The sequence below is a fragment of the Cryptotermes secundus genome, unplaced genomic scaffold (genome assembly GCF_002891405.2).
Source record: "Cryptotermes secundus unplaced genomic scaffold, Csec_1.0 scaffold42, whole genome shotgun sequence".
NCBI lineage: Eukaryota > Metazoa > Arthropoda > Insecta > Blattodea > Kalotermitidae > Cryptotermes > Cryptotermes secundus.
Window position 1 is genome coordinate 1,683,612 of NW_019720161.1, and position 25,801 is coordinate 1,709,412.

General features: G+C 42.0%; 1 protein-coding gene across 1 annotated transcript in view; it reads right to left on the reverse strand.

Annotated features, from left to right (window-relative positions):
- Positions 1-25,801, reverse strand: part of LOC111866912 (potassium channel subfamily T member 2) — a 534,419-nt gene that overhangs the window by 492,873 nt on the left and 15,745 nt on the right. The gene's annotated exons all lie outside the window — the stretch shown is intronic.

Consider the following 25,801-nt stretch of genomic DNA (forward strand, 5'->3'; position numbering starts at 1 on the left):
CCAGAGGTATTAGAGACTGCTGTTGGGCGGGAAACGTCCGTAATTTGGCTCAGTGACCTCCTTTGGAGATATGAGGTTCTTTTACGTGCCGTAAAGCTACGACACGGGACCCACGGCTTAAAGTCCCTACCGGAGGACTTTTTCCCTGAATTTTTCCGCCCTTAAAAATTTCACGACCTCCGCCGGGTTTGAACCCGCGTACAACGAGTCATGAGGTGGGAACGTTACCTCTAGACTACGGAGGCCGCTTCGGCATAGGTTACTGGAATGTAATCATATTGTGTCTGAGTGCTCATGTGAAGGGTCCCTATTTTGCAACTCGAACGTTCAAATTCGCCAGACACCCAAATATGATTGATAAACTCTTGAATACCGAATATGACTAAAATCCGTCCAGCAGTTCGGAGTTAGCGAGGCGCAAGCAGTGCACATAAATATATATACAGACTGACCGAATTCCAAAACTTGCGCTCTCTATGGGGGTTACGTGGTAGCGCAGTTGGTTGAGGCACTATACTACAACCAGAATATCGCGGATTCGAGTCCCGATAAGGTGGGCTTCTTCAATTACCTAATCCTTCCAGCCACACTATGGCCCTGTAGTCAACTCAGCCTCTGACAGAAATGAGTACCAGGAATATTCCTGAGGGGTGAAAGGCGGCCGCCGCGTAAGGCTGACAAACTTACCGCCATCGGCGAGCCGACTGTCTAGAGAAAATATGGAAGCCTCGACGTCTCACAACCCTATGAGCCTCCACGGCCTGTTACAGGGACAACTTTACCTTTATGTTCTCTGTGGTTATGTAACGTACCCGTCAACACAACAAGGTAAATTGTATCACAATTAAAAATCAATATCTCGTAGATTGAACTTTATTGTTTACCGCTACACGTTTCGGTCCTTATGGGACCATTATCAGGCAGTTGTAAATTTCACTGTGTATCCATATTGTGGTGCAACGCGTCCCTGTTGTAAAAGTTGTAAAATCTGTAGAAAATTGTGTCTCGTGTTAAAATGAAAATTACAATCATCATCATCATCAGTAATCTGTCAAGACGACAGGTTCACAGTCTCTTCCAAAACAATTCCTCCACTTAATGCGATCTAGAGCTTTCTCCTTCAAATTACAGTATCCTCTTCTGTCCCCAAGGTCATCCAGCATCTTCTTACGTCTTCTTCCTCGTCTTCTTGTCACTTCTATCCGCCCCTCTATCTTTCCTTCGATAACTTCTTTTAGAAGGCAGTTTCTGCGTAAAACATGACCAATCCAATTAGCCTTCCGTTTTCTTATTTCAAAATTACAATATAGAAAATTATTAGAAATATTAGAGTATACAAGAATTTATATTTAAAATATTAGTGGAGGTATTTAAAGAGGGTTGTATATTACAAACATGGAATGTTATAATACGCATGAGCAGTTAGATATTACGCGAGTAACATAACTAATAATATTAAAAATATTAAAATAATATTATAAAATTATGGAGATACGAAGTTAATTCCTAATATGAAATTGAAGGTTCCGATCTGCGGCAGATTTTCCTCTATTACAGTTTTTCTGTATTGTGATTTTCATTAAAACACAAGGCACAATTACTTACAACTTTTACAGCTTTTACAACAGGGACACTTTGCATCACAATATGGAACCATATTGAGTTTTCAATTAAATTTATCGTATTTATTATATACACTGCCTGATGATGGTCCCATGAGGACCGAAATATATAGCGCTAAACAATAAAGTTCAATCTACATGATGCTGATTTAATTGCATTATCATTTTCTTGTTGTGTTGACGGGTGCGTTACCTAACTATACAGTTGTGACACACAAGAGGATGCACACTATAAAAATAGCTACTTTCTCGTATTCAAGGGTGCTTAAAAGTGTAAATCATTTAAGATATCGACATCTATTATTAATGATCGCAATATTTTTTCTTCGTAGGCAGCGTAGTTGATTGAGGCACTATAATACAAGTCTGGAGGTCACGGATTCGAGTCCCGATGAAGTGTATTTTCTCCAATTAACTAAATTCTTCCAGCCGCACTATGGCCCTGGGATCGACTCAGCCTCTAACAGATATGAGTACCAGGCATATTCCTGGTGGTAAAGGGCGGCCGAAGCGTAAGGTTGACAACCTTATCACCATCTGTGTTAGCCGATTGTCTAGAATATGTGGGAACCTCGACGTCTCACAACCCTATGGGCCTCCATGGCCTGTTACAGAGATAGATTTACCTTTCTTTATGCATACAAGAGCGTGAGAAGATTCTGCGTTAAAATAATGACAGGCGAGCGAGAGTAAGATGGTGGTATTATACTCTCATCCCTCATTCCACAGGTCGGAGTTCGAGTCCCGGTAGGGTCAAAATTTTTCTCTTCTCCAAACCGCCCAGACCGGCTCTGGGGTTCACCCGACCTTCTATACAGGGGGCTTTCCTCGGGGTAAAACGGCCAGGGCGTGAAGCTGACCACTCATCTCCAAATAATGCCGAGGTCAAGAAAATGTGGATGTATACATCAACTCTCCCCATACGCCTTCGTGGCGTAGTGCTTAATTTGCTGAGCGCAGGTACAACTTTACCTTATCTCGTCCCACAACTTGAGCACAAAAGCCTGGCAGTGCAGTGGGGATCTCTGCAGTGTTCTCTCTAGCTCTGCTTGTGACGTACTGACTCCCTTACACTGTAACCAGCCACATGCCGGCTTAGAGACGGAGCATGTGATAATGTACTGCCTGCTCAGGGTTATCTCACACTTCAGAGGGCGATCATGGATGAGTGTGAAGTAAAGATGAAATTGTGATTTACAGGAGAAAACCGTAGAAACCCTGAGACAAACCTGCCCCAGTGCCATTTTGCCCACAATTAATCCCACGCGAAGTAATCCGTGACACACCCTACGAGACACCCGTCCCTAACTGTCTGAGGCATGATACAGCCGAAGGCAAACTTACTTCCAGTTTAAATTACCATCGGACACGAAAGAAGACAGGATTCAGGAACACGTCAATTCAATTAAAATTCCACAGTGGACAGGAAAGTTAATTCAGACTATGTTTCTGTTCTTTTGTAGGCGTGAAAATTGATTTCTCGCCCCGAGGGATCGTACGGAATAGAGCGCCGTGGGAAATACTCGCATGTATGTGAGAGAAAATAGCGAGAGGATAAAGAAAAAAATTCAACTTGTTTCAGTGGATCTTCCAGCCCATTCAGGGCCCTGGCCTCTTATTCAGTTACGTAATCATTTTTCACAGACGGTAGGACTCCTTGGACGGGTGATCAGCCCGTCGTAAGGTCCCTACCTAAACAAAGAACAACATTAACAGAATAAACGCAAACAGACATCAATGTCTTGAGTGGGATTCGAACCCACAATCCCAGCGTCCGAGCCAGCGAAGACAGTTCATGCCTTAGACCGCGCGGCTACCTGTGACCGGCAAAGAAGAATTTATGTCTACATAACGAAGAGCTACATAGTTTTTACTGTTCTTGTAACGGTATTAGTCTCATCAATTGAAGAAGAGTGAGGTGACGAGACATACAGCATGCGTAGGGGAAATATGAGATGCGTATATAATTATAATTGGTGGAACCGAAAGGAGGGGTCCACATGAGATGATAATGTTAATACTGTTATGCATACAACTCTTTATTGACCGTCACAACACAACAAACAGAAATGAGTTGTTTACTTTCCATACAGTACGACAATTCTTCGTAAGATGAGGCACCGACTATACAATTAATTAATTTGCAACATCATGGGCCCCCTATGCATTCTTATATAAAAGAAATATCGAATTTCCAATTTGTCCATGGAAACGTGTGAAAAGTAAAATATCAACGACTGATTCGATGTTATATAACATCAATTTTGTCTTGTTTTATACAATAACTTTTAGTTTTTATATAATCTGACTTATTCTATTTTTACACAAAGTATTTTAAAAGATTAATAACATTGTATCCAATCTAATGTACTGCAGTTCAATGGTATATGTTTGTTAATATGTGTCTGCCTGATGATGGCCGTTAGTGGCTGAAACATGTAGCGAAACCATAGCTGGGTGCTGACCTTGATTGTTTCTGTTTGTTGTGTTGTGACTGCCAATAAAGAGTTGTATATTGTAACGCAGCAAGATGCACGAAATGAAAGCTGTTATGCATACTGAAGAAGCTGATTATGGGGAATCAGCCTGTTTGGGACTGAGTCCAGCAGTAGGATCCTGTGAACATGGTAGGAACCCTTGGAAACCATAAGAAGTTGGAAATCTGGTGCCAGCTCAGTGACCACCTACTTCTAAACGACTCTGTTTTGTAGCTTGAATTATCCAAACCGTTTCAAGTAATGCCGAGACGGTATAATTGATATATAATGAACAGATAATTAATAACAGCGCATGTGCAAACGCAGTAAAGACCCTACTAAACTTCTTCTTCTGCTTATAAAATTAAAAAAACAAAAAACAAAATCAGTTCCCAACACTTTTCTTTCCAAACTACCTTTATAAGAAAAGATAGACATTACCTGGGAAACTTGAAATATGGAAAATTTTGTTTCCTCGTACAAAATATATTCCTCCCACCACTTGCTCTTCTCTCCAAGTTCTTCCTCTCCCTCCATCCCCCGCTCCACTCTCTCATGCTTCAGAAGGTTAGGCTTTGTGTCTGAGTCCCAATTACACTGGAGGATATGAAGTGGCAAGGAAGGGACTGTCCCACAGCTAACGAGAAGAAGGTGCTCAGACGATGTTGATTCTGTGCACGGGGATGTGACCGCAAGTACCAAGAAATGGAGTCCGTAAAATGTACTCTGCAGATCGAGAAGGCAAGATGTCGAAATGTGGGGCACACAACATGAAATCACCAGAGGGAATAAGCCGTGGCTACAAACGCGTAATGAGGAGAAGCGCAGGGTAGCCTGTGTTTGTACTGATAGCTACTGCGAAACCAACATTACGAGAATTTAATGGGATTTATGGATCTCACGGCTCTGAACTCATGTTGGGGTCTTATTCGTTATTACACCGTGTGGTCTATTAGGGCCGGTCACGGTAGCCGAGCGGTCTAGGGCATGAACTGTCTTCGATCGCTCGGAAGCTGGGATCGTGGGTTCGAATCCCACTCAAGGCATGGATTTTGTCTGCGTTTGTCCTGTTTGTGTTGTCCTGTGTAGGCAGCGGCCTTGCGTCAGGCCGAACCCCTGTCCAAGGAGTCCTACCGCCTAAGATTAAGAAACTGAAGTGAAACAAAAGTTTTCAAGAATACCCTTTGCTCCAAGTGAGAGCAACAGGAATAGATAGCTAGGTAGGTACGTAGGTGAGTAGATAGATAGATGGACAGAAGGTAGTCTCTTGGAAGAGTACCAATTCTTCTGAAAATAGAGAGGACTTTGCCCGACATTTCAAAACGCCGACCTAGATATATATCATCCTACAGGTTACATTCTTATGCCAAACGGTTCTTGGAAAATATTCAATTTTAACTTTATTAACAAGCATATCTCATTTTTCTACAAAAAACTTTGTATCAGTTTCCCGATGAAGAAAAATGAGTTAATTATGGATACTACAGCGAAACTAAAGTTAGTCACGTAACATCTACTGTGTACTGAGGCAACTGCTGTAACAAGTAAACAGTTCTTTTTTCAGGGAAGATTATTTGAGAACTATGTTGAAACTCCCAAAACTGGAAAATACATATATTAAGGACATCATTGCATAATTTCTTTATAGAAGATTTTCTCATCTGCGGTGCGCTATCAACGAAACGTTGCAGAAATTATCCCTTTATTTTCTAACGCGTCTGTCCGTCTATTCTTACGTAGCCCCTCGAGAACCATAGAAAAAGACTTTCGTGAGAATTTATATTTGATGGCTTTACTAAAGTTTTACCGAGACATTTAAATCCGTATTAAAGTTCGATAAAAACAAAGGCTGCTTCACACGCGGACTGACATGCGTTTATATAAATCTCTCGAGCTGGAATAAATGAATATTTATCGGAGCGAAAATACTTTAGAATAAAAGTTACAGAGAAAACTGAAACAAACATTTTCTGCCCAACAGTTATTTTCATAAGTCTTTCGGCCATAATTATAATTAAAACAAAAGGATTTTTACTATATCGTAACTATGGAAATATGACTGTTTCTGATTAAATTTGGTTTCGTCCGTTCAACTGTTTAAAATTTTTTATAAAATTTTATCAAACTTCAACATTCTCAAATTTAAAATCTAAATGCAATAACAGAGAAAATAAGGCAGAATTGTAACGTTATATATACATTTTCTAACTAATTAATTCCATGGAGCTTGAGCCCTTCTTGAAAAACCCGCCAGTTGCGCATCTACTAAAGAATTACCCAACATTTTATGGAACCCGAAGGTTCATTACTGTGTTCACAAGAGCCCTCCATTGGTCCCTATGCTGAGCCAGATCAATCCAGTCAATGTCATAACATGTTATCTCCTAAGATTAATCTTATTATTCTCCCACCTATATCTAGATCTTTGTAGTAGTCTGTTCTGCTTTATCACCAAAATCCTATGTGCAAACTTCTTCTCCCCCATGCATGCTAATTTCCCTTCACGTCTTATCCTCCTTGACTTGATCATTCTAATTATACTTGGAGAAGAGTACAAGTTACGAAGCTCCTCATTATGCAGTTTTTTCCAACCTCCTGTCACTTCATCTCTCTTAGGTCCAAATATTCTCCTGAACACCCTGTTCTCAAACACCTTCAGTCCATGTTCCTGTCTTAATGTCAGAGACCAAGTTCATGCTCATACAAACCCACAGGCAGAATTATTATATGTACATTTTCTAACTTGTTAAATCCTTAGTACAATATATTCTAAGCATGTATTTGCACGAAGAGGGAGTGTTTAAAGTTGAAATATAACCAGTCAATGAGAGAACGGTGTGAACATGACAGGGGCAGACAAACAACGCAGGAAACTAAGATGAAAGTTAAACCTCTGGGTTGGAGAAAACGAGACAGTCTGTGTAATTTTTCCGTTGTTACAGTTCATGACCAAAAATAACGAAAGTGGGCATGACATAAACTGCAGGTCACAAACAGGTGCCCATACAAACGCGTGCCGCGCTGCCCCGCATCTCGCAACAGGAACACACGTAATTACGTATATTGTGTGCAAGTACGGGTATCATGACATCTGTGTTTTGGCTTGTTTCAGCATGAACTTGCATACCCAAACGCTTACAAGGACTACAATCTTCATATTGCAAAATAATAAAAAGAAAAGTTGACAGTATGACAAGCAAATCTTTGCGGCGCAGCTCTGAATATGAACGTTTATAAAATTATTCTTTTTTTACATAAAGTCGAATACAACAAATTTTCAAAGAGGAAAACATCCATTCGATGGTTCTAACACATGAACAGCTCTAACTAGAGAAGTGGAATTTTTACGCACTTAATGATTTACGTGGTACAAACATTACATGTTGCGTTCATGTGTATGTGTGTATGTTAAGGTATGTAGTTCACTTGACTCCATAAATGTTAAACATAGTAACTAAGCTAATGATAATCTATGTTCCGTGTTCCGATCTCATGGACCAGTCAGAGTACGTTTAATATTCTTATCTGAAGATGGAAGCAGAGACAGCTTCCGAAACGTCGTGTTCCTAACCAGAGACCCGGATTATTGAAAATTTCAGAAATATATGTAGGTTTAATAAAACAGGTTCTTCACAGGCTTTTAGATTTATTGAATTCTTACTTTAATTTCTACCGGTGTGTCCATCACCTACACGTGACCGCCTTCAATGGAACCGGAACGATATAGTACAACATTTCGCAGATGAAACATATCCCGAGCTAGGTTAATCCAATCCACTGCCTCTCAATCTATTCCTTTACTATCCATTTTAATATTATTTTCACATTTATATCCTTGTTTCCTAAGTTTCTTTCCTTCATGTTTTCGAAAAAAATTCTGTAGAAATATCTCTCTTACGTGTTCTATTTATCCCACATATCATCTTATCTTACTTCGCCACTCTTCCTTCTCTGTCTGTCCCCTCTACATCATCATCATCATCATCATCATCAGTAATCTGTCAAGACGACAGGTCCACAGTCTCTTTCAAAACAATTCCTCCACTTAATGCGATCTAGAGCTTTCTCCTTCAAATGACAGTATCCTCTTCTGTCCCCAAGGTCATCCAGCATCTTCTTACGTCTTCTTCCTCGTCTTCTTGTCACTTCTATCCGCCCCTCTATCTTTCCTTCGATAACTTCTTTTAGAAGGCAGTTTCTGCGTAAAACATGACCAATCCAATTAGCCTTCCGTTTTCTTATTTCATGTAGGATATTCCTCTGCTCACTGACTCTAATTAACACTTCTTCATTTCTCACATAATCGGTCCAACTGATCTTCTCCATCCTTCTCCAACACCACATTTCGAAACTTTCCAGATGTTTCTGATCTACTGCCCTAAGTGTCCATGTTTCAGCCCCATACAGAGCTATGCTCCAAATGTAGCATTTCACTAGTTTCTTCCTCAAATTTAAGTCCAGTTTGCTGGTAAAAAGATTCTTCTTCTTGCTAAATACAGCTTTTGCCATGGCAATCCTGGATTTAATTTCACTAGTACACCTTCCATCATCTGTTAACGAGCTACCAAATATTTAAAACATTTCACATTCTCCAGTTGTTTTTGATTTATCTTTATTGTGACTGGGGTTGGTTGTCTCTACATAGTCTACTTAATCCTTCCTTCCTCAATCATCGTTACATCCTTCTCCCCTTCTCTGTCTTACACCCCTGCGTCTTCACCTTATTCTTCATAACATTCTCAGTCATCATCTCCTTCTCTGCCTCTCTAATCATCTCCTTCCTTCTCTTCCTCCATCACCATGTCCTTCTTTCCTCTTTCTTCCTACTACGATCCACCATTTTATTTTTCTTAACCATCTCTTCTTCAGTCACTTTCTGTCTCTCCCATCCTGTAGGCCGTGCCATAGCTCAAGCGGTTAGATGCCGGCTTCCCACCGCGGTGGCCCGGGTTCGAGTTTTATGCTGGATAAAGTGGCACCGGGGCAGGTTTTCTTGGAGTACTTCGGTTTCCCTTGCCAATTCTCACTCCACCTACTGATCCATACTCATCATCTATCATCCGGGGCTGGTACAATAGGCCAGTTAGTGGCCGGTGTGCCAAGTGGACTCAGCCTCGCCCCATCTCAAGAAACTAAACAAAAGAAACACGACGTGCGCAGATGTGCATTATCCTGCAGGCGCTCGACTGTAGAGCGTCAGCCGGCTCTTAGAATGTGTTCCTGGAGAAAATGATTAATATGAAGTTTACAAGTTGAGCAAGTAGAGAGGATTGGGTTGAGGCAGTAAGACATATGACAAGGACCTATTGTTCTAGTGGCAGAGTTTCAGTATTTACAGAGGAAGCCATTTCTGGAACAGGGACTTCTATGATGGATGGATAACAGAGATGAATAAGATGCTGCAGGCCTATTTTGCTCTTACAATAGATTTCCGGCAGTGACTCGCAGATTTACTTGCGAGTAGTGGCAGGCAATATGGCAATATCATCTCTCTAATAGTAATGAAGTATTAATCATGTGTAAAACGTCTTACTGGAATTCTAATTTGCTCGATAATTAACTATGCTGTCAGTAGTTAGACTATATAGAGTTGAATTGTAGGATGATGGATGAATTATGAATTGGAAAGGATTTAAAAGAAAGCGGTTGTTGAATAATTAAGGTACTGTCACTTGGAGGAGTTACCATAAACTGGGTTTTTGGTTGGATATCAGATTTGTTGACAACTTTAACACAAAACCCTTAACTACATTTAATTATAACACCATCGCTAATTTCTACAATTTATAGTTCATAAGGCACACGCTAAGTTTTTTCCAGCCCGCAGTATCGTCACTAGTAGTTGCCTGGTAACGGCTTCTAACCAATGCTGTTCCTCTGCTTCCGGGCTCAAGTTCTTTCTGAATGGAGGCTCCCTTCCAACTCCTGCCTTCCTTACAACTAACTCGCGGCCATTTCACACCAAGCCCATAGCCTTTGCTCTTCACCGCCTCTCATGTCAATCTTTTCTACAGATTCCCATATAGAGCTGACTTGGTTGTCCCAGTTGTCTTCATTATGACTCCTCAGCACGACCCGCGCAGACAACATCGTTCAATCTCGTACGCGTATCCGTTGCTGCGGGAATGTGTTCACCAAGCCGTTCCCTAGAAGTGGCCGTCTATTCTTGCTAATTAAGAATCTGCAGTCGAGCAATGGACGTCGTTCCGTTGTCTGTTTCGCAACCGTTGCCTAGAAACAAATGTTTTCTCAGAGCCGTTCGCTAGCAACGGCTGTTTCTCTGGCTCCACAGTTCTTGCTTTGAGCAAATATGCCACAGTGCTATCTCGTCATTATCCTTGAGGGATTCAGTAATGTCACGAAAATCCCCAGCCAAGATAGATAGTACCCCTGAAAAGATTCGAATAAAGAACCTCCGAATATGAATCTAGAAATTTACAGGTAAATCATTATGTTCGGTCAAGATTTGAATTTCTAGATACAGGTAGGATCACATGCACTTTCTAAAATTCTGGTCACAAAAGAAATCGATTATCACAAGCATAAATATTTAACATTTTACCGTGTACTTAACGAGATTTCTTGTATTCATGCACTTAGGACAAGTTACAAATGGGTAATTCTTTGCCTCATAAATCTTAAACAACTGCTCGTGTTGGCTGAATGTTCACTAGAATGCTGAGGCCACAGGGTTCGAGTCTGACTAGAAGCATGCTTTTGATATTATTCAGAATCACTGCCGTGAGAATATCAGATCTCTCTGCTGAAGTGTGCATCTCTCAAAGTTTATTTGCATAAATGCCCAAGAAATGTGTTTAGGCTACACGCTTCACAGCTATGCCGAAGAAGTTGCTGCACACAGGGCGTTGAAATGAGGACACTTGCCTCGCATCGTATTTATAAAGCGATATTAGACAAGCTTCGAAATGTGGTGTTGGAGAAGGATGGAGAAGATCAGTTGGACCGATTATGTGAGAAATGAAGAAGTGTTAATTAGAGTCAGTGAGCAGAGGAATATCCTACACGAAATAAGAAAACGGAAGGCTAATTGGATTGGTCATATCTTACGCGGTAACTGCCTTCTAAAAGAAGTTATTGAAGGAAAGATAGAGGGGCGGATAGAAGTGACCAGAAGACGAGGAAGAAGACGTAAGAAGATGCTGGATGACCTTGGGGACAGAAGAGGATATTTTCATTTGAAGGAGAAAGCTCTAGATCACATCAAGTGGAGGAACTGTTTTGAAAGAGACTGTGGACCTGTCGTCTTGCAGATTACAGATGAATGAATTAGACAAGTAACGAAAGAGTGGATTAAATCTATATATATTCTATCCTGCGCCCATTAAACAAATGAATAAATGTTACATCTGATATAGGATTTAAAGTTATCATAGCAGTGATTATAAAGAGTTCTATCTTCTGGGATATAACGACGTGTAGTCTGTTTAAAGTCAACCGACGGTTCGGAGGAATATTATTGCCATCTTCAGGGTCTAAAAAAACGGAACAAGAAACAAACAAAGCTTTTTTTCGCAAGCCGTTTGACGCCAGTTTTTCGTTCAGCTTATTTTTCAACCTGAAGAAGGAAGCAATATGTTCGTTCGAGAAATCGGTTATCTTTCAACGGACTACATGACGTATCCCATCATATTTGATGTTTGATCAACAGGGCCTGTACAAGATCGTGTGAATTTCTGGGTATTTCTATCTGCGTTCTGATGTAGCCCAATATGTCCACACCCTGTTTAACACTGGGAACACTTTCCTGGAAAAGAGAGAACGGAATCGGGGTCATGCGTGGTCATTCTGGAGCTGTAATTACTGAAATGCTTTCCTACTTCTGCCTCGGCGGATTAGACTCGCTGCTCTGTGCTCTTTCAGAATTAATTAATTTTGAAATTTAAGTCTTATAGACAGTCGACAGGTCACACTGGACGGGTAATCAGGCCGTCGAATGGCCGCTACCTACTCGTACACACGATAGCACAAACAAAGAATAGAGGCAGACATCCATCGACTGGGATTTGAAACCCACGACCCTAACACTTGAGCCGACGAATACATTTCATGGCTTACACGGAGCTGACACTGCGATCGGCTTGTAATATGTTATGCAACTTGTACGCCACGCCCATCTGATCCTTCTAAGCTTCATCACTCTTACAGTGCGTGGCTGACAGCACAGATAGTATAGATTGTTACTGAGTACTTTTTGTTATCATCCTATTACCTGTACTTCCGTCCTAACAGAGTGAGTTATGCACCGCCTCTGTGGTCTGGTGGTCAGAGTTCCTGCCTACAGATCTAGAGGTTCGATTCCCGGCGCTACCAGATTTTATAATAAGTAGTGGGTTTGGAACGGGGTCCACTCAGCCTCGTGAGGATAATTGGGAACTATTTCAAGGAAATAGCGGCTCCGGTCTAGAAAACCGAGATTAACGGCGGTGAGGATTCGTTGCGCTGACCACGTGAGACTATCTATCCGCAAAATTTTGCACTAACTTCGACGACAAGCGGCGGTCGCTCCGTCGGTATAGTTCGCTTGCGGACTATAGACCACAGAGTTACGCACCGCACCCAACCCCCGAGCTGGAGGACCACACATTGTCGCTAGTTTGTGACTGATTATTCGATATATTCGCGGCCACCCTCCAAATTTTGAGGAAAATTACAAAATTTGCTTAATAAGGAGCTTCATAACTTAGCCAAAAGTAATTAGTATGATCAAGTCGAGGAGAGTGAGATGGGGATATACTCGTAGCATGCATGGGAGAGAAGAGGAATAAATGAAGATTTTATATGGGAGGATAATATTAAATGGATCTTAGAGAAAAGGGATGCGGTGATGCTGACTGAATTAACATGGCTCAGGATATGGAAGAGTGGAGGGCTCTTGTGAACACGATAATGAACCTTCGGGTTCCATAAATTGTTGGGAAATTGTTGAGTAGATGAGTGAGTGGAGGTTTCGCAAGAAGGGCTCAGTTCCATGGAGTTAGTTATTAGTTCCGTCTCTATCTTTAGTGAAGCAGGTTTGCAAGTCACAAATTACTGACGTGCAAATGAGCAAAATACATTAGAACTGCCTCTACTATATTCCACAATATGGGAACTAGTTCCTCTGCGAATACAATTTGCGTCGAGTTTGTGGTGAAACAGATAATTTTAGAAGCGAGCATAACGAAAGGTTTGGCTTACGAACATGAAGTTTCGAACTTAGCAGTAATTTTCCTCGTTACTGGAAGAATAATCATCACTAAAAAACTTCTTGGAGCTGAGCCATTCTTAAGAAGCTGCCACTTGTGTAGCTATTCAAGGACTTCCAGGATTTCATGGAACCCGAAGGTTCATTACCGTATTTACAAGAGCCCTCAAGTTGTCCCTATCCTGAACCAGATCAATCCAGACAAAACCATCCCATCCAATCTCTCCTAGATCCATTTTAATATTGTCCACCCACCCAAGCCTTGGTGCTCCCAGTGGTCTCTTTCCTTCTGGCTTTCCCACCAATATCCTATATGCATTCCACTTCGCGCCTCATTTGCGCTACATGCCCTGTTCATCTCATCCTCCATGACTCCATCATTCTAATTATACTTGGAGAAGTACACATTATGAATGAATGAAACCAGTAGTACCAAGTGTAATACGCCACTGACTGTAAAGTAAAGTAAAAAAAGGTAAAGTTATCCCTGTAACAGGCCGTGGAGACCCATAGGGTTGTGAGATGTTGAGGTTCCCACATTTTCTAGACAATCGGCTCACAGATGGTGGTAAGGTTGTCAGTCTTACACGCCGGCCGCCCTTTATCCATCCAAGAAGATTCCCGGTACTCATTTCTGTTAGAGGCTGAGTCGACCCCAGGGCCAATCCTCAACCAACTACGCTACAGCTTGCTCCCACGCCACTGACTGAATCCTTAGAAAATGAAGTGATTCAATAGAACATTCTAAAGCNAGAACCCGTGACTATCCGGTTTGTAGCATTGTTCCTCAACCAACTACGCTACAGCTTGCTCCCACGCCACTGACTGAATCCTTAGAAAATGAAGTGATTCAATAGAACATTCTAAAGCCCAACATTAAGACAACTTGAGGTGGAGTGAAGCCCAGACGCTCTGCGAACCGTAATACGTACGTCACATCTTACGTAGGCAACCTTATAGAAGAGAAATCCTGCATACTCGTCGGCGTATGGATTTGTACCGTTACGTAACAAACGTGGGTTTAATTGCTGTATAATAATACTGAATTAAATAGAATACTAAATCTATCAGTTTATGGTAGTAATCACACTGTGTGTTCTGGTCTGACAGTTATCAGACGTATATACAAGACAAACTCTGTGGCTTTAGCCCGCAAGCGAACTATACCGGCCGAGCGACCGCCGCTTGTCGACGATGTTAGTGCCAACTTTAGCGGATGGAGGGTGTCGGGTGGTCAGCGCAACGAATTCTCACGGCCGTTAATCTGGGTTCTCTAGACCGGAGCCGCTATTTCCTTGAAATAGCTCCTCAGTTATTCTCACGAGGTTGAGTGGACCCCGTTCCAGGCCCACTACTTCTCAGAAAATCTCGTAGCCGCCGGGAATGGAATGGAACCCGGGATCTCTAGGTCTGTAAACAGTAACTCTGACCACTAGACCACAGAGGCGGTCATATTAATAATATACATATTAAAAAGTAAAGCTATCCCTGTAACAGGCCGTGAAAGCCCATAGGGTTGTGAGACATTATCTAGACAAACGGCTCAAAGATGGCGGTAAGGTTGTCAGCCTTACGCGCCGGCCGGGCTATAATTATTTCCTGGTACTCATTTCTGTTAGAGGTTGAGTGAACCCCAGGGCCATAGTGCGGCCGGAAGGATTAGGTCAATTTAAAAAATCCAATGATATCGGGATTTGAACCCGCGGCCTTCCGACTTGTAGCATAGTGCCTCATCCACTACGCTACAGCGTGCCCCAATATACACATTAAATAAACATATTACGTTGTTGCTGAACAAGAAGACTGAAATGGATCCACTTTTCGCTGTCTTTAATTCAGATGTTTCTCGGTTGGGGACGAATGCATGAAGAGTGTATTAAAAGGGTATAATATAAATATAACTGTTAGTTTTGGGATGGTGGCGCTAGTGTGTTATGTTGTAACCGCTTTTAGATGGAGATGTGAGTGGCTGTGCAGTTTGCTTTATAATTGTGTGTATGTAGTTCTTAAACTGTTACTAATGAAACGTAAGCCGGTCACGGTAGCTGAGCGGTCTAAGGCATGTACTGTCTTCGCTCGCTCGGAAGCCTGGATCGTGGGTTCGAATCCCACACAAGGCATGGATGTTTGGTGCTTTTGTATGCGACTATTCTGTGTTTGTGATGTCCTGTGTTTAGGTAGAGGCCTTGCGACGAGCTGATCACCCGTCCAAGGAGTCCCACCGTCTGTAAAAATGATCAATGAAACTGAGAAAGCAGCTCTATAATCCAAAATGGGAGCGAGAGGAACGAAAAAAGAAGGAAAGCTATCCCTGTAACATGCCGTGAGCCCCATATGGTTGCGAAACGTTGAGGCTCCCACATTTGCTACACAACCGGCTAACAGATGGCGGTGAGGTTGTCAGCCTTACACACCGGCCGACCTTTACCCACAGGAAGATTGCCGGTACTCATTTCTGTTAGAGGCTTATTCGACTCCAGGGCCATAGTGCGGCTGGAAAGACTAGGTAAATTGAAAAATATAGTGACCTCATAGGGAATCGAACCCGCAACCTCCTGGCTTGTAGCACAGTGCCTCAACCAAGTATGCTACCGCGTGCCATAAACTAGTACTAATGACTTCGTATTTTCTTCTGGATATTTTTCTCGTATCTTACGTCTTTATGGCGTTGCTGGGGACGTTTCGTGCGTTGTGTTCCTGTTATTTCTTGCCTACTCAGTACATCGTTATGAATCAGTGTTGTTTGCTCTGTGGTTTCATAAAGTTTCCTGTTTATTGTGTTTCTGACGTAGTTCGTTGGAGTGTTTATGAACGAGTGAAGTATGGGAGCGAATTAGTATTATTCTGTTTGATTCAATCGTTTCATCATACATTAATCAAGCCTACGTTTGTTGAGTGATGGCACAAAAAAAACAATAAAATTTATATACACGACAGGATGCATTACATAAATATACCAGAAGTATGCTAAAAACAAACCAGTTACGGTAGCCCAGCGGTCTAGGGCATGCATTGCTTTCGCTCGCTGGGAAACCGGGATAGTGGGTTCGAATCCCACGCAAGGCATGGGTGTTCAGTGTGTGTGTGCGTGTTTTTTTGTGTTTGTGTATAGAGCTGATCACCCGCCCAAGGAGTCTACAGAATGTCTTAAGATGTAGCAAACAGAAGTGAAACGGAGGGTTTCATGGAGGCAAGGCAAGGCCAAAATTAGGGCTGTAGGGTCAAAGGAAAAAAATGCTAAAAACGTAATTAGGTAAATTTATAATGATGACGTAACCGTCTACGTCACTAACCGACAATGACGCAAGCTCGCTGCTCTAGCGGATTGAGTATATCCCTTACGTAAGAAGATGGCAGGAAACGAGGAAGTGTAACAAGAACTTCTGATCACAGGGAAGATTCACATGCGTTTCGTTTCCACGGATTATCCCAGCTGGAAAGTCTTATTTTATATATCGATATCGGAGATGAGACAGATTCATTGTCCTGACATTATAGTTCCTTGATTTGCATCTTGATCAAAAATAAATTGAACTGAAACATTCAAGATTAACTAACCAACTAACTAACTTTACTTCATGGAGATGAGCCATTTTTAACAAGCTGCCAGTTCTATAAAACTAGTCTCGTTAAATAAGTACGACTCCGCTTAAGAAACGTGTCAATATATTCAGACCGGGCGAAACAAAGCATTGAAAAATAATTCCTACTTTATGTAGGGTGCCGAGAATGATCAAGTCAAGGAGGATGAGATGGGCAGGGCATGTAGCACGAATGGGGGATGAGAGAAATGCTTATAGGATATTGGTGGGAAAGCCGGAAGGAAGGAGACTACTTGGAAGACCAAGGCGTAGGTGGATGGACAATATTAAAATGGATCTTAGAGAAATAGGATGGGACGGTTAGGAGTGGATTGATCTGACTTAGAATTGGGACCGCTGGAGGGGCTCTTGTGAACACAGTAATGAACTTTTTGGGTTCCATAAAATGCTGGGAAGTTTTTAAGTAGCTGCACAATTGACTGCTTATCAAGAAGGGCTCAGCTCCATGAGTGTGTGTGTGTGTGTGTGTGTGTGTGTGTGTAGAGTGCCGAATATACCACAACAGAAAATTATCCCAGAAAAAAACGAGAAGTTAAGGGAAGATCTAATATCCTATTTTCCTTTGCACTATAATTTGTATATTTGAAACTATAAGAATAGGTAGTGAAGCCAATAAAGCAATGCTGCAACATGCTGGTATTACCAAATGGAGATATTTGTGAGGCATGCTACTGGAAGTGCCTCATGTGACACGGTTTTCATACCAAGTTTCATGACGATCTGTTCAGGCATTCAAGTAAGATTAAGAGTCACATATTATGGGACAAAACACAATGCAATCCGTTGAAAGTCAACCGACGTTTCGGAGGAACATATCGCCTTCTCTTCAGGTGTCAAAGAATAAGCCAAACATGAAACCAGCGTGAAGTAGACAGCAACCAGATACACCGCTATGAGAGCCTCAACCCCTACGACTGATATAGAGGTTACTACCTCAACCTGTGAGAGGCTGCAGTCTTGATATTGCTTAAGGAAGATATATATGAAGTACGAGGAGCCGGGATAGCAGTCGGTATAGCGACGGGCTACGGGCTAGACGACCGAGGTTTCGGAGTTCAAGAATTTTTCTCTTTCAAGTCGTCCAGACAGGTTTTGGAGTCCACCAAACCCCCTATCCTGTGGGTACTAGGGAATCTTTCCCCGGGTTAAAGCGGCTGCGGCGTGAAGCTGACCACTTACTTACTAGCGCCGAGGTCAAAAAATATGGATCTATAAATGAACTCCCCCCATACTCCTTCATGGCCTAGTGCTTAATTAGTTAAGCACAGGGACAACTTTTTTTTTTCCCTTGGCACTACAGTCCCAGTGGGCCTAGGCCTACCTCCATGAACTTCTCCGTTCACTTCGATTTTTCTAGATCTTACACATTCGGTAGGACTCCTTGGGCGGGTGATCAGCTCGTCGCAAGGCCTCTACCTGTACACAATCACAGAAAAACGCACACACACACAAACTAAACATCCATGCCCTGAGTGGGATTCGAAACCACGATCCCGGTTTCCAAAAGAGCGAAGACAGTACATGCCTTAGACCGCTGAGCTACCGTGACCGGCAGGGACAACTTTACATTTACCTTTTATTTATGAAGTACCACATTGAGTTGGCCTCAGGTTTCAAGATATACACACATAACCTAATGTGGCCTCATAAGCCTACTTTTATATTTTCAAAAGAAAATATGATAACAAATATTAATATAATAAATTAGCATAAAGCAGTAAATATTAGAGTTCGAAGTGTCGATTTTCTGTTCAAATAAAAAAAATCCTTCACAGAAAGTAGTAAAATTGAATTCTTATCGAGAGTAAACCTCGTTTCAAACAGGAACAGAGCTGTTGAGAAGAAGGAATCGAATAGTGGCCACAGTCTTCAGGCGCAGTGTACGTACAAACTGCCGTCTATCAGCGGGCATTCGTCCCGTAAACTTTGCTGTAACAAGGTAAGTCTCCTGCTTGGCTCAGGACACCGATTTACTACCCTGTGAGATTTGAGGCTCTCACGGCTGTAACTGTAAAGACGATTCTTCTTGGATGTGACGCCGTGTAGCGTGGTAGAAGCTTGGTAACTTTCCGGAGGAACATTCTGAATACCCATATAGCCTGATACGATTTCTACTGACGTTTCGGGGTACGTACTACCTTCATATTCAGTTTATCCTTGAAGTGATAGATTACCGAAGTTTCGGGAGGAATGAACTTCTCGATCTTAAATCTTCAAATGTAGTCGATAAAAGTTTATGGACGTTTCAGGGAATCTATTGTTATTAATTTTGGTTTAAACTTAATTTTATAGATTACCGACTTTTCGGGAAGAACACGCTTCCTCGAATTTAAGTATACTTAAGTAGTGTGATAGAAGTTTACTGACACTTCGAAGGATTCTGAAGGCTCCAAGTTCAGTCTACTCATACAGTTCAATAGACGTTTAGGGACGTCTCGGAAGGAATTCTGTTCCCCTTTCCTCAGTGGAAGGAAGCCTCTACCAGAATTCATGTCATCACATCTCATAAGATATTCACAGTTACCGCCGTGAAAGCCCCATATCTCCCGCAGGATAGCGCATGCTCCGGTAGCTCAAGCCGTCAGAAGTGTTAGTGACTGGTACACTCGGTTCCAGTAATATAGCGAGAAGATGAACGTGTACACAAAATATTATACTTGCTAACCAAAAGATTTAATCGCGTCTAGCTACAGCCCATAAGCCCATACTATGTTGTAACTGCACGCAGTTCGAAAGGGAAGCTGAAAGCAACATTTAAACTGCACGCAAAGTAATCCCCTCTCAAACACGCCCTAAATGACCCGTAACAGCTTAATAAAATATTTTAATGCGGCTCCAACAGTTAAGTTCCTCGTATTTCACTCGCTTTATAGCCTGGACATTATGATTCTGCGAAGTTAAGGTCCATCTACATAAAATGATAAGTGTGTTTGGGCTGCAAATGGTTGTGTTACCTTGCCTCGTGATCCAGAAGTCCATAATTCAAACGTCGGCATGTAGACCGGATACCCTGAATGATTTTCCTTATTACATCCAGGAAAACATCCGGATATTACTTAAATTAAGCCACGGTCACTTGTTTCGAAGTAATTTCTAATTCTTTGCTCATGATCATACTGTAATTTGATACTATATAACCTAAAAATATAAAGCTGTCCCTGTAACAGGCCGTGAAGCTCCATAGGGTTGTGAGACGTCGAGGCTCCCAGATTTTATAGACAAATGGCTCACAGATGGCGATAATGTTATCAGCTTTACTCTCGCCGAAATTTACATCCCAGGAAAATTCCTGGCACTCATTTCTGTTAGAGAGTGAGTCGACCCCAAGGCAATAGTGAGGCTGGAAGGATTAGGTTGTTTTGGGATATTAATTGCCTATTTTCTATAAGTGAGGGATGTATTTTGCAGTAACAATTATTGGATATTTAGCGGTGGAGGGTGTTTCATCTGAATTGTGGGCGTTTAGAGGACGTAGATGGCGGACTGAAGGATTTCTCCCCCACCCCCACCCCCTACTGGTCTACGAAAAATTTCGTATCGTTTCCGATGGCCATATATGCCCCTCAGTCCCGCAGATTTAGCGCTTGAATTACGAACGACGTCTCCTGACGGGGTTGAAATACTTTATCATCTCTTCGCCTCAGTCTGGTGAAGTAAAGTTGTCCATGTGTTTAATTAATTAAGCACTACACCATGAAGGTGTATGGGAGAGCGGATGTATAGATCCACATTTTCTTTACCTCGGCACTAGTCGGAGATTAATGGTCAGTTTCACGTCCCAGGTGCTTTTTCCCCAGGGGAAAAAGCCACCGGTACTCATTGGATAGGAGGCTCGGTGGGTCATAGAACCGGTCTGGACGATATTGAAAAAATTTATGACCCCACCGGGACTCAAACTCCGACCCCTCGGTTCTCCAGCCCGTAGCTAGTCGCTATACCGACAGCGTTATCCCGGCCCCGTGTCAGCCTATGGTGTTCATATTTAGTGCTGGGGGATTATAGGGTGATACGATAATTTGGTTTAATAGTTGTCTCGTCTGTAAAATAGCTCTCGAGAACAAGACCGAAATATTTAACCGACCTGTTGACTCCGAATTCCTGAAGTTCCTCCTCCTTATTGGTGAGCGACTGGTCGGTTGGAGCCGTCTCGTGTACGCCGTATTTGATAGATATTTGGACGTCCTTCCCCACACCGAAACAAAGTTGTGGCGTCGTGCTTGATATTCCTGGTAGCCGTTTGCAAATTGTTTACTTATGTTCATGCCCTCTCTAAGCTAGTAGCAGAAGAACACTCCCAGAATCGAGTACCGTTAATCCTCTTATACAGATACTGTTTCCACACTGAGACTCCCCCGCGCCGAGCCTTGCAGACAGCTGCGCCGGTATCACCAGTTTTATCCAGTGAGCACCGGGACATCTCACGGTCGCTTTACGGGACACAATTATTTTCGTACACTTTCAGAAACAGTCGAACACTTTTCATAAAACTCTATATTATTTATTCATTTATCGTTCCTTCACTCACTCACTCATCGAGGTGAGCTCTTCTTGAGAAGCTGCCAATTATGCAGCTACTCAAGAACTTCCCAGTGTTTTATGGAACCCGAAGGTTCATTACCATGTTCACAAGAGCCCTCAAGCGGCATCTATCCTGAGCCAGATCAATCAAATCCATACCATCCCATCCTATCTCTCTGAAATCCATTTTAATATTGTCCACCCACCTACGTCTTGGTCTTCCCAGTGGTCTCCTTCCTTCTGGCTTTCCCACCAATATCCTATATGCTTTTCTCCTCTTTCCCGTTCGTGCTACATTGCCTTCTCATCTCACCCTCCTTGACTTGATCATTCTGATTATAATATTTATAATATAAACTGTTAGTGGCCGCAGGTTTGACCATGACAAGTGAACCAAAGCTTAAACCCAGAATTTACATGTAATTACACTAAATAATGAATTTGGACATCAGATACTGTCGTTTCAGGCCTTCTGAAATGTAATTGAACTGCTGTAGTGCGTTTCTAGTGTAGTAAACGACTTGGGCGCAATTCTACTGCGTGAAGACAAAATGGCCGCCTCCGATTTGTAACATCTGAATTAGGAAAGAAGCTCGAAAACTATTGGTTAAATATGATCTGACGTTTACACAGCGGTGACAATGAAGAGTTCTATCTTCTGGGATATAACTACGTGTAGTCCGTTGAAATACAATCGACGTTTCGGAGGAACATGCTGACTCCCTGACAAACACTATTAAGAACACGATATTAATTTATGATTTGAAGCTTTCACGATAACTGTATGCTATAAAGCCTTTTAGGGCGATCACCCATGTAATATTGACTAAAAATATCCGACGTTTCGGAGACTGATTCGATTTTCATTATCAGGTGTTGACATAGAACAAAGATAAAGTTATAAATTCTCTGTTTTTAATACAAATGAATAGATCGACTGAAATGAAATTGACATCAGCGGAGGAGCTGAGAAGTTTGGAAGATGTACATGATAATCTCCGTAAAATGAAAGTGAGAGGATGGGGAGGAAAGAGGAAGAACAGAGAAGAATGGAGGCAGACTGTTCATGAGCCCAAAGCTCACCCTGAGCTGTAGCGCCGAAGGAAAGGAATCTTTACTTTTTTCGATACCAGACGTGAAGACATTGGAATATGAATTTCAGAGTTCACTAACTTAACTACATGCATCTCGCTCCGTCACCGCGTACTTGCAAGAGTGACGATGAAAGGAATTTGGGTTTGTAAACTGATTTATTGAACACACACATCTCGTGTGTTCTCAGTCACGGTCATCACAACGGTGCTTGGTAACGTCTTCCATCATTGAATGTTCCTTCCTCTGCTTCTGGACTCAAGACCTCGCAGGCTGGCAGCCATCTCACACCAACATCCTACTCCCGGCACGGACCGCACAGAAAACACTTCCAACATTTCTTATATTGTTGCGTGCGTGTCTGTTGCGACTATCACATGACGGTTACTGAGCCTTCGCCTAGCTAGGGGCGTGTTTACAGAGCCGTTCTCTAGCAACGGCTGTCTCTGCTGGCTTCATAGTTCTTGTTTTGAGCAAATATGCCACAATTGTGTAAAAATTATACAAAATTACGATCGGTAAAATGATACTTAAACTGCTTCAACATAAATTATTATCGATTTCGTCACCACAATTCATGTCTATACTTTATATACCTATCACTTTAATTTACAACATGCTTCTGCTAATTATGTCCATCATCAGGTAAAACAACATGACACTTGGACACGTTACTAGGCAACGACCGCGAAAAAAACTACAGAGTCAACAGCCGTTACTATTCAAAGGGCCGTAAACATAAACAGAGGAATGGTGTTTTCTGTGCGGTTCCTGCCGAGATGTTATAAGCAGGATAGTTAGTGAGGAGTGAGTTGAGTCAGTAGGTTGGTGAGTGACTGAGTTAATTAGAGAACTGCTGAGGTTCAGTCGTTGTGAGCTCTCTGTGAGAAGCTGGTAGCTGTGGCGGGGGATAGTTCGGGAACCCTGAGGAAGGGGAACTTCCGCTGTTGGAAGCCGCTACAAAGCAACGGCTAGTGAAGGCGTGAATGTGGACACTAATGTGTGTGTGTGTGTGTGTGTGTGTAATAGTGAACTGGTTTGTGTAGTCAAGTGCTGCATCAAAGAGTCCAATAAATTCGGTCACCAGTATAAAACCCCTTATATTCTCACTTCAGACCGCCTCTGTGGTCTGGTTGTCAGCGTTCCTGGCTACAGATTCAGAGGTCCCGGGTTCGATTCCCAGAGCTAGCAGATTGTCTGAGAAGTAGTGGGTCTGGAACGGGTTCCACTCAGTTTCTTGAGGATAACTGAGGAGCTATTTCAAGGAAATAGCGGCTCCGGTTTAGAAAACCGAAATTAACGGCCGTGAGGATCCGTTGTGCTGACCATGTGACACCCTCTATCCGCAAAAGTTGGCACTAACTTCGCCAACAAATGGCGGTCGCTAGGTCGATAGTTCGTTTGCGTACTACAGGCCACGAAGTTTTTTTTTTGTATATTCTCACTTCATACACGTGACAATACTAAGCTCAATCTTTGCTTTGCTGACATTTTCCCGTACATCGGTCAGTGTTTACAATTGGCGAAGGTCGTAAGTGTTGTTTGCCAGTGTTAATGCCAACGTATAGAACTATACGTAAAACATTCAAATACTAAAATACTACATTTACTCGTATATACGAACTGTGGTGAAGGGAAAAAAAATAATACAGAGTAATTCTAAATTATTGTCGGTATTTTCGTGGCCTATCATTTTCAAATCAGAGATAACAAAATAAAACGTTTTACGGAATATGAAAGTGTAACTCAAAAAGTTTCATTATCTATTAGAATCAATGCTGTAGAATGCTAAACAACTTCAACATGCGCGCCCTTCTTTGCACGTAAGGTTTGAAAATCTCATAATGTCACGGTAACCCCGACAGTAATTTAGAATCAGTCTGTAAGTTGTGCACACATAATATGACGCTGAAATACAAAGTAAAGGTGGCCCTGTAACAGGCCGTGGAGGCCCATAGGCTTGCGGGATGTTGACGTTCCCACATTTTCTAGATAATAGGCTCATAGACGGCGGTAAGGCTGTCAGCCCTACGCGTCGACCGCCCTTTACCCCCAAGTACATTCCAAGAATATTCCTGGTACTCATTTCTGTTAGAGGCTGAGTCGACCCCAGGGCCATTGTGCGGCTGGAGGAATTAGGTAAATTGAAAAAAATCCAATGACCTCATTCGGATTCGATTCCGCGACCTTCCGGCTTGTAGCATAGTCCCTGAACCACCTACGCTTTAAACATATATTTATAATCAAAATTTGTGGTAGTCTCCATTTAAACAAGTTATAAAACTTTCTCCTTTGCCCCCCCCTCCCCCACAGAACAAAGAAAAGCTGATAGCGCTCATGGTGTCATCTGATGTTAAACACATTCGCACGAAGGGGGAGCACAAAGCAATACTGAGTAGCTTCCGCTGTCCGAACAGGTCAAATATGTCCACACATAATTCGACGCACTATCGTTCCAAGAAATACATAGGAATGTGCTGTCATATACAAGTAACGACCTTTGACCTTCTACTGTGCCGTGTTCCTGAACTGTAGCTCCAGTATTAATGAAGGTTGTCATTTGTTTCTCTTAGTTTAATCAAATGGGAACCGGTATTCCGAACCTAGCTCGTGCCAAAACAGTTATGTGAGAACTTTCACTTAGCACTGCGGGACCTCTAACATATGAGAACGATCATAGTTACCAACTTCAACTTACTACAAACTTTCTTACACTGTAACCAATCAAATGACGGATCAGAAATGAAGCTCCCAGCCTAAAGATAGGGAATGTGATAATGAGCTGCCTGATCAGGGATATCACAGATCTAAGGGGCTGTGATGGAAGACTATAAGATAATAGTGGAATGATGTTTAATAAGGGACACCCGAAAAACCTGAAGAAAACCCTTGCTTTTCTATCATTTTGCCCATCATTAATATTATATAAACTCAACTAGACTTGAACACGGGACTCTGAGATGAGAATACAGCTTTGGCCTCACCTGATTCCTGTGCAATTTTAACTGCTGATTAATTATTACTGTTCTTTGAAATATGACCGTCACTGAATTGATCAAGAAACTGAAAATGAATATCTCTTAAAGTGTTAGTTCATTCGTAAACGAGATAGATTAATATGCAAATTAATCCTACACAACGATTTCAAAAGCAATAATAGAGAAGACGTATCAAAGGCCACGAATAAATTCCTGGAACTGAATACCGCTTTCCTTTTCCGTTGTTGTTGTTGTTGTTGTTGTTGTTGTTGTTGTTGTTGTTATTGTTATTATTATTATTATTATT